This window comes from Stegostoma tigrinum, chromosome 1 (genome assembly GCF_030684315.1).
Source record: "Stegostoma tigrinum isolate sSteTig4 chromosome 1, sSteTig4.hap1, whole genome shotgun sequence".
In the NCBI taxonomy this organism is placed as follows: domain Eukaryota; kingdom Metazoa; phylum Chordata; class Chondrichthyes; order Orectolobiformes; family Stegostomatidae; genus Stegostoma; species Stegostoma tigrinum.
The window spans coordinates 152,683,188-152,693,196 of NC_081354.1; positions in this window are offsets into that span (position 1 = coordinate 152,683,188).

Below are 10,009 nucleotides of genomic sequence, written 5' to 3' on the forward strand. Positions count from 1 at the left end.
GGCGCATGGGCCAGGAGAAGGCGGGTGGGATTATATTTGGCACAGACTGTTTCCATGCTGTATGACTCTATGACTCTATGAATACAAAGGAATTATACTATATGTGTTTCCAAATTCACAGAGATATTTGAGGACTTGCATTTCCAGAGTTCTCTCTGAGTTCTCTCTCAAAATAGTCAACCCACAGCTTTCTAATCCTATTTTATAGTCTTAGCTAAAGGTAAACAATTTCTCCCCAATTTGGCATTGTTTGAACAATGCAACTTGGGATACTTGCTCTGTAAAAGGCTGAATTGGTGCTGACAAACTTAAAAAAAGTGCACCTAACAGGAATCCCATAGCCCAATGTTAGAAGAATGTGAAAAGAGTTGCTCCTGTCCAGAAACATTCGAACACTTTGGAAATGCATGGCCGAACCACTAAAGCGGGACTCATTGCCAGGTAATATGACATATGTGTCCTTAACGGTCTCAATTTAAAATTTGAATCTGAGCCTAAATTATGAAAATAATGCGTGCAGATAAATGAACACAAAGTTATATGCAGCACTAGTTTAACATTTAATACAGTGACTACAATTTGAAATCAATAATTTGGCTATTTTTGAAACTGAACAGAATTTAATATTCTCACTTAACTTCCTAATAAAGGAGCAACTTTTATGCGTAACTATTTAATTAATGCATTTTTAAAATTTGTCTGATTGAGCCAAGGCATAGTTATTTCACATTTATCATTAAAATAATAAATCATTTTGAAAATTATTTTCCAAATGTTAGCTAAATTGGAAGATTGCAATTATTTGACATAACCCTTAGTGAGTACTTGGCCTTATCAACGAGACATCTATATTCATGTATGGTTAGTTTGACCTGGCCATGAGCTCTGAAAGTTATACCTAGGTCTTTTTGGAAATATTTAGCTGGTATCATAGAAATTATCCTGTCATTGAATTATATGTGGAAGTTTCTCCTAATTTTACTGTTAGATTGCAAGAAACCTTTATGACGAAATATAAAAATTTTAACCAGAGAAATGACTAAATGGTAAATCTAAAACTGGAAATTCTTTTCTTTAATAACTTGCTGAGAAACTGTCGTTGCACTTTCCAATTATATTTCCATAAGCACATCCATTAAAAAATTACACAATATAAGGTAATATTATACTAAATTACACCATAACAGTTTCCATCTAAACATTGGCACCTCAAAGAATTTCAACAAATATTTCTGGATCAATAAATATTTAATTGTATTTTTAATATGTATCAGAAGATTTTCAATTTCAATAATATCAAATAACAACACTAATAAGTTTGAAGAGAATTGGATTAGATCCTGGGAATGTAATAAACTAAAATGTCATCATGGCACATAACAAGAATTCATGATTCATTTACAGATGCAAAAATTGTGATATCAAACATAAGTCGTGTCAATATACGTAGTTTTTGATGTCACTAGTGAACTTACAGTAATCCCAAAAGGTTTGACAAACCACTTATTAATTAACTTTTCAACATAATTTGTCACTTGTAACATTGTTAGATGTAATGCCATTCAAAATTTAAACAAGTTAAAGTTTAGTTCTAAATTAATGCATCTTCCAAGCAACTATACAGTCAATGGAGTCAGAAATCAAATATGATATATACAATGAACTATGGCTGTTGTTTTCACAGGATTGTTATGATCCAGATCTCCTAAGTGTTTGAAATAAACTAATTTGTAAATTTATATTGACGGATTATCCAAACAATGTAAATAATCTGCATCATATGACTCCTGTTGCATCATTTGTAAATAACTGTACTTATTTTATGGAAACATTTTGAGTACAAAACAAGTCTTTGTAGTATTTGTAAAGTGATAAAGCATTTTAGGTGAGCTGAATCGGAAACTAGAAAATAAGGGAACTCCTCTGTAGCATGATCAGAACAAAGTATAGACAAAAGGCAAGGATTAGGTATGCTAATTAACTTCACTACATGCACAAAATGAGTCTGGATAGCCTTTTAGATCAGTTTTTCCAATATTTTAACCTTGCCAACTTACTTTCTCTTGTGATATTAGTTAGACATCAAATTTTCCAGTTGTTCTTGCCTCTCAAGTTTATTTGTTTACTCCAATGAAGTGGCTTGTGTCTCTTCCCATTTCCAGTTTGATAAATGAGCTGCACCTCTTAGACCAACTTTTCAGATACTGATGTACATCACCAATACTTTTGTTCAGAGTTCAGAAATTCCAAGGCTTTTCCCTTTCAACTTTGCACAAATTTCTTGTTAATTAATAAACAAAAATTCCAATATTGCCTACTCAGATGATTCTAAATAACATTTCCAAGTATTCCCAATTATTCCGTATATTTCCAAAATTTCCTCTATGAGTAACACTTCATATGTACTTTTTCGTTCTCTTCATTTGAGTATTTCTATTGAGTTTTTGTTCTTACATGTCTTCCAAACAATATAGGCTGTTTTATTCAAAATTTGGATAGAAAATATCACATCTTATGGGACTGGCATGAAGGTATTCATTACCTGTTGTATGTTTTCCCCTCTGGCTACTTTAGTATGTTTATTTGTGAAGGTGTTGTCCATGCTTGGTACTAATGTTAGAGCTATAAAATGTGTTTTTTTTTTCAGAATTCCTTTGTAGTAGTGAAGTATATATTCTAGATTGGGTTTACTGTGTTCAATGATCCACCAAGCAGCTGTTCAATGAACCTTAATTTACTTCAATAAAGACAGAAAATATGGTAAATACACAACAGCTTGATCAGCATTTGAAGCAGAAAGACAGAATATCTCTTCAATTCTAAAGATTCACCCTTTTTGTCTTTCTTTTCTGTTATCATTTCGAGTTTCCATTTATCTGTGTCTTTACCTATCGTAACTTACATAAGTTTTTGACGTTAAAAAAATTCTGTTCAAATGAATTTACTGTCTTCCTCTGTATCATGTGCCTGTGCTACTCACATCAAAATCTTTCAGTTGTATTACTGTGCATATCAGGAATCATAGGAATACTGTAATTTGCAGGGATGCTTTTATTACACAGAATATCTAAAGCAAGTGATCTTTACAGAGGATAAAGTAAAACAAGAGGAGGAGATGTTAGCTGAATCTAAGGAACAACACTGACTAAACTATGAGAGATAATGGGAACTGCAGATACTGGAGATTCCAAGATAATAAAATGTGAGGCTGGATGAACACAGCAGGCCAAGCAGCATCTCAGGAGCACTAAACTATGACCCATTTTGGTCTGTCAAACCAGAATCAAAACTAATACCTGTACTTAATTTCTCCTCACATCTCAATCACCTGCCCTGTCAGGTAAAACAAGTTCATCTTCAATCTACAATGCTATCATCCTCCATTGTCCTTGGATAGTATGTTCCACAAATTTACCGTCATCTACGTGAAGTAGTGAAGTCAGCATTAGTTCTTGTCATCTTTGCTGCAGTACTTACGTTAAATGTATTATGAACATTTAACTTATAGACACCATTATTGGTGGTATGAATGAATAAAGATTTAACATGCTCCCACCTTCTTGTCCAGTTTCATAAATATGTTAACCCGTTTAAAATAAACGTGTTAATGCCTCTTAAAAATGCTAAGAGTATATGAATAAATAAAACAATCATCTGCTAATATAGCCTATAGCCATGCCATGTTCCATAACCTTTATAAGCTTCAACACCTTGATATGGTCCTCAATTCCTGTTACCTCTCTTTGTGATTCATGTTTTTGTTTATTCACGCATGGGATGTGAGTGTCGCTGGCTGGCCAGCATTTAATGCTCACCCATAGTTGCCCTTGAGAAGATGGTGGTGAGCTTCCTTCTTGAACCAGTGCAGTCCATGTGCTGTAGCTAAAGCCACAATGCCATTGGGGAGGGAATTCCAAGATTTTTACCCAATGACAATGAAGGAATAGAGATATTTTTCCAAGTCAGAATGGTGAGTGGCTTGGAGGGGAACTTGCAGTGGTAATGTTTCCATGTATGTGATGCCCTTGCCCTTCTAAATGGTGGTGGTCATAGGCTTGGAAGGCACTGTCCAAGGATCCTTGGTGAATTCTTAAAGTTAGTACTCACTGCTGCGACTGAGCATTGGTGGTGCAGAGAGTAGATGCTAGTGGATGTAGTGCCAATCGAGCGGCTGCTTTGTCCCGGATGGTGTCAAGCTTCTTGAGTGTTGACTCAGGTTACCTAATCTAAGGTAAAGGGAAAATATTGAGGAAACTGAAGATCTGAAATAAGAGCTGAAAATGCCGGAGAAAATCTGCAAGTTTGGCAGCATCTGTGGAGGAAAATAGAACTAACATTTCAAGTCCAATTTGACACTTCGTCTGGACAGTTCCACAGAACAGCCATAGTTAACTCAAAATGTTATCTCTGTTTGTCCCTTCACAGATGCTGCCAGTCCTACTGAGTTTTACTTTTTTAAAAAAAAGGTTTAATGCCTAATCTAAGGCATCAATTCTCCTTCACTGCACCCACTCCAATGTAAAATGATTTCTGAAATTGTACAAACTCTAGATGTGGTTTGTCACAAGCTTAATACAAATGTTATCACTTCATGGACGTAAAGCTCTATCCCTTTTGTTATGTAACTAAAGCCATGTTTCCTTCCTTTACTGTGGCCACAAACTACACCAATTTTTTTTAAAATAGCAAACTACAATTAGCCCCAGATCCCTGTGTACTGCAATGTGCACAATAATATTTTGTTCAAAATCCTCTGCCTTAATATCCCTCATCAGTCTTACCACTTTGCATTTATACACATTAAATAACACCAGCTATATGTCAGATAATTTCTGAATGTATCCAAAGTCCTTTGTTATTTTTCAATTTTATTTACAACCCCCATCTGATATTATTAGGAAATGTTGTTTATTAGACTTAACTAACTATTCCTCCTCTCATTTTGCTTGAAACTGTCACTTGCTTTGGATTTTTGGTATTGATATCTTACCAAAGCTAAGCATTTATGAAAATGTCAGTTCTAAGAGAAAATAAGTGGCTTCAAGAAAGTCTGAATAATTGGCATGATAATTACCTTTATTCACTATTTAAAGTGACATACAATTCATTCACACCTTTACGATTTTGCTAGAAATGATAAGCAGCATTGATAGCTCAGAGTTGGAAGAAAACTCATGAAAGTGACATTCAGCCAATATGCACACCCAACGTTTCTCCAACATTTTCTCTCCACTCATGAAGGCCCCCTTCTGCAAAAAAATTCAGTGTTTCTTTGACTGTCCACTCTGCCTTACACATTTGTGAAATTAGCAATTGATGTGAATATATTGCAGGACAATGGGGTGCTTTGTTGCTAAGCTTGATTCTGGCCGTACCATTTATCCACATACATACATGCCTTCCTGAAGGATTAGAAGTTAAACAGTTAGGAAGTGGCTGATATGGTCCTCTCATTTTGGCCTTGTCAACTGCAATCCCAGTTGACATCAGTTAATTTAGGAGAAAGCAAATATTGAATTGGGATCTTCTAGGCTGGTATGTTTTCATGCTAGATTGATCTACCAGGTTAATGCTCAGTTTAGAAAATATGGTTGTGTTTGTTTGAGTCAAGCGAGGAAGCGAGGCTTAAATAGGATTATCTGGCTTTCAAGCATGTATGGCACCCGTCAACATAACAACTGCAATTCACAACAGATTTAACAATTTATCTTAATTTTGTGTTTAATTTGGAAATGGCACTTGTATGATCATTAAAGAATGTTTTGGTTCATTTTGATCCATCAATCATACAGAAAAGGTCCAATGTACCACAAGAATCATGCTCCTTATCCCAGGCTACTGTGGTTTTGGAGAAACAAAATTCTGGGTAGTCACCTAAGCATCATACTAACTCCACTGAACCCGTTCCCTGATTTTGTCTTGCAGCTGGCATCATCAAATAAGCCTCAACAAAAGTCTGAACGTGAAGTGGAATATAATCCAAGAACAATGAAAAACAGTGATAAAGGCAAGTTATGAAGGATGAATAAAAAGTACAAAATTTAGTGCACATGGGTAGGAAATGGTAATCACAAATTTACGTTTAGTACCAAAAACTACTCTTTTCCTGGTCAGATAAATTATCTAAACTCATTCACGAAGAATGGCATTTGGACATCCTGGAGGACAATTGCGCCACATCCAGAGAAAGTACCTTTAATGGAAGGGAGGAAAGTTGGAAAATAGTGAAGAAAATTACATGTACTTATAAACTGAAAAAAAGTATAGTCGTGAACTTGTTAACGTTCATGGCACAGAAAACTGTACTTATCAGGGATATAGTGGCATGTAATTTTTAACAACTCCCTCAGGTGGGAAATGCATGGGATTGAGTGGACTGTCATTGTATACCCAGCCTGGTATTATTTTTCATTATGAGCAATGGTAGGTAAACAGAGTTTTATATTAAATTGCATTGCACTGAATGCCATCAACCTCCCTACAGAAAGGTGAAATTAAAAACTTTTAATTTCCATAAAGGTTGAAAAATAACCATCACAGCAAGCTTTGAAATGTTAAATCAGTTATTCTTCTAAGTTTTAGAATTGTGGAACACAGCGTTCTCAACAGCTGTCACATATTGCTAACTGAAGTTCTGTAGAACTAAATTTAAGCAAAATGTGAAAAACTAGTCCTGGCATGTGTTAGTCAATAATAATTAATTCACTTTCACTCAGTATTGATTAATACACAAACAACCTTTGCATCAACTCACATCTCCTCTTATTTTCATATACATTTAAAATTATAAAGGACACCAACCAAACATTTTGGTTTAAAAGCATTGTAAGATTCGAAACCACAGCTTTGTTGCAAATTAAATTTGAAAACATCAGAAATGTATTTTTCATACATTGAGTCATTCTTTTGTCCTATGGAAGAATACTAGTAGAATTCTGGAAGAGAAAAATATACAAATGAAGAAAGATCTGTTGACTGTCTCTCCTCTGCTCCAAACTTATGTACCCCATCCTCATGTTTTGGCTTTTTAAAAAAAGAAAATCACCTCTCTCGATCGAATCAACCAAGAGCTCCCGCTATGAACATCCATACATAAGAAATTCTATCTTATAACTGAATCAATTCTGTGTGGATATTATCTTGATCTGGAAATGCTTTCTCTCACTGTGATAATGTCCGCTGTTGACAGCCATTGTAAGTGGCCATTGTATGATTTGAAGGACCCTATTGTTTTGTGCAGGTTTTGATTTTTTATTAAGTCTTATTTTGACATTTATTTTTAATTGACACATCAACCCCTCCCAATTGCTGTGCGCCAACTTTTCCAGTGTATTCAATTCAACTGCGTTTGCTTTCACAGTCCAATATATACACAACTGTTCCACAATGTCTAACAAATAACAGGCTCTCATGCATAAATAAAATCTATTTTAAAAAGAAAAAAATCTATTTTCTTAAATTAAAAAATATTACTCTCAATAATCACAATGCATCAACTTTGCTAAATTTATCCAGCCTCATGCATAAAATTATAGCACTGGCAGTTGCTAACTTTAACACTACACTTTTAACACATAACAATTAGTCAATAAGTCTGTGTAGGACAATATGGAAATAAACGCATTTTAAACACATACACACACAAAGGAAAAAAAAACCAACGGATTGTTTCTTTAGAATATGAAAACTGTAAACTTTGGGCTCGTTCTGCAACTTTCCCAAATTCCATGAAACATTTACAATCCTTCCATAAGCGCACCTGTCACCTATTACAAAAATCACAACTTAAAATGTATAAAGCTTTTTTTTAATATCATAGTCACAGTTACCAAAAAACGAGTGAATAATTTATTACATATGCTATAATAACATCACCCTAGACACTATTATCTATGAGGTATATCTGAGAAAATTCGGTAAGGAATGCACGGTCTGTGCTGCCAACCTACTCAGTCGTGTTTTTTAAGCTTTGGTATCTTAAAGAGAAAGAGAAGAAAGAGATTGAGATAGAGAGAAAACTTTGGTATCTTTGTTTAGTTCTTTGCATGGTTGCACTGCAAAGCACCACAGTATAATGGCTCACCAGCAATAAAAAATTGGTGGCCTTTTCAAAGCTGAGGTATTCACAGGAATAAAAAAATGCACAGAGGTCTAGAAACTGGAAAGTAACACCGCTTTGGTTCAAGCAAGGCACTCGTCCCGTGGTATATCACACTTTGCAACTAAAGCGTGCATCCAGATTTTAATTTTTCATTTGCGTACAGTATTTTGGTAATGGTGGCGACTGATTCAGAATGCATATTTGTTTTATTTTCTGTGTGTTCATAAAGTCAAGATGATGTGGGCATATTACAGTGAGCAAAGACCTAAAGCATCAAATCATCTTAGGCACTGGTTTGGTTAGACACCTTAGTACATATAAATGTAACTGAATGCAAATTCATCTTTCCAGAATGGGAAGGTGCCTTCTCCTCCAAATGTTAGGAAAAATAACATACTTTTGGTAGCATTACATAGGATAATATTTTTCTAACCCTCCCAGTGCTGCAAAAGTAAAGGTTATCTCATGTTTGCAAGAGTACATTTTACACAAGTCGGCAAAAGAAATTCTAATTGACTAAAATTAAACTGTGAAGTGTATCATGAAACAAATTTGAATTACTCATCAGAACACTCATATTTTTGATGCAAAGTAAAGGAGAAACAGCATTAATTAAAACAGCAATAGCAAAGCACAAGTGATTTAATTAACTGAAAGTTCCTGTATAGGACCATGATGGTGGTTAATCTACTCTATGCAGTGATATTGGGTTTACAAGATTTTTAATATTCATTTGAGGAATTTTTCCGGCTGAAATTTGTGATTATATTTTAATTGTAAGTAATTAAATGGATATGTGTGTGGGGTCAGAAACAGTACACAAGGCAGTGTTAGATGAACAAAGGGAATCTGAGTAACATCATAGCAGCTGAATCTGCCACATTTACCAACTCACTTTGCTACTGTATGAGAATAATTGCAGGCCATAAGTTTGAGTTAAGAATTATTATCTTAATGCGCATGCTTGTTTTCTTTTTGGAAGTTTTAGTTAAATTACTTCCAAAATTACTGTGAGACACCATTTCCATACAGTAACGTATATATTAATTTTTCATAAAATTTGATCAAACCTACTCATCTATATTTATAATAAACAAATACGATGAAGTGCTGGTGACATTAGCTTTTTTTTTTGGAAAAGAATTGACCAGTAGCATAAGAATTACTGTTCACCAATACACTGAACATGGTACATTTGGTCTGTTGATGTCAAATTCTGATAATGAAATTATCCTTTCCAGCACAGAAAACAAAAACAAATACACATTTAGAATGAATGCAAACCACCATTTACGTCTTTGGGGTATCTGAGTTGCAGCTGTATATAAGAGACACTCTATACACGAGCAGAAGCAAAACACAGACCGTGCAGAGAAAGAAATCTTTGGTATCTTTGGTATCATCAACGCGATTAAAATTACAAATGGAAAAATTCAGTGAGGTAGCCTCTTTGGTTCTCACTAGAAATAGAAAGAGATTTTACACATAGTTCATACCTGGAAGCAGCGAGTTCAGGGTTTTTTTTTCTGTCTTTTGTCACTAATGCTAAAGACTTCTTCACAATTGAAAGAAGCTATCTAAAGCCAGTTGGACACAGGGCTAAACAATGGTGGAAAGATTGTTAAAGTATTTGTGTTGCGTATTCATATTCCCATCAGTACATGCTATATTGTTCCATATAAATTCATTGCTTGTCCATGTTATTACTAATAAGACTGAAGGGATATCTTTCAGTGCTTATAGTGGGATAATTCTTTGGCATTGAAATTCAAGAATAAAAGATGCAGTGCTTAAAGGTGCTAAAATCCAAAAGTAATGAAAACATGTTTGAATCTTGGCTCACATAGTTTGTGCACAGAAAGTATATGATCAAATATAACAGGATGCCTATTAATAGAATTTTGAAAT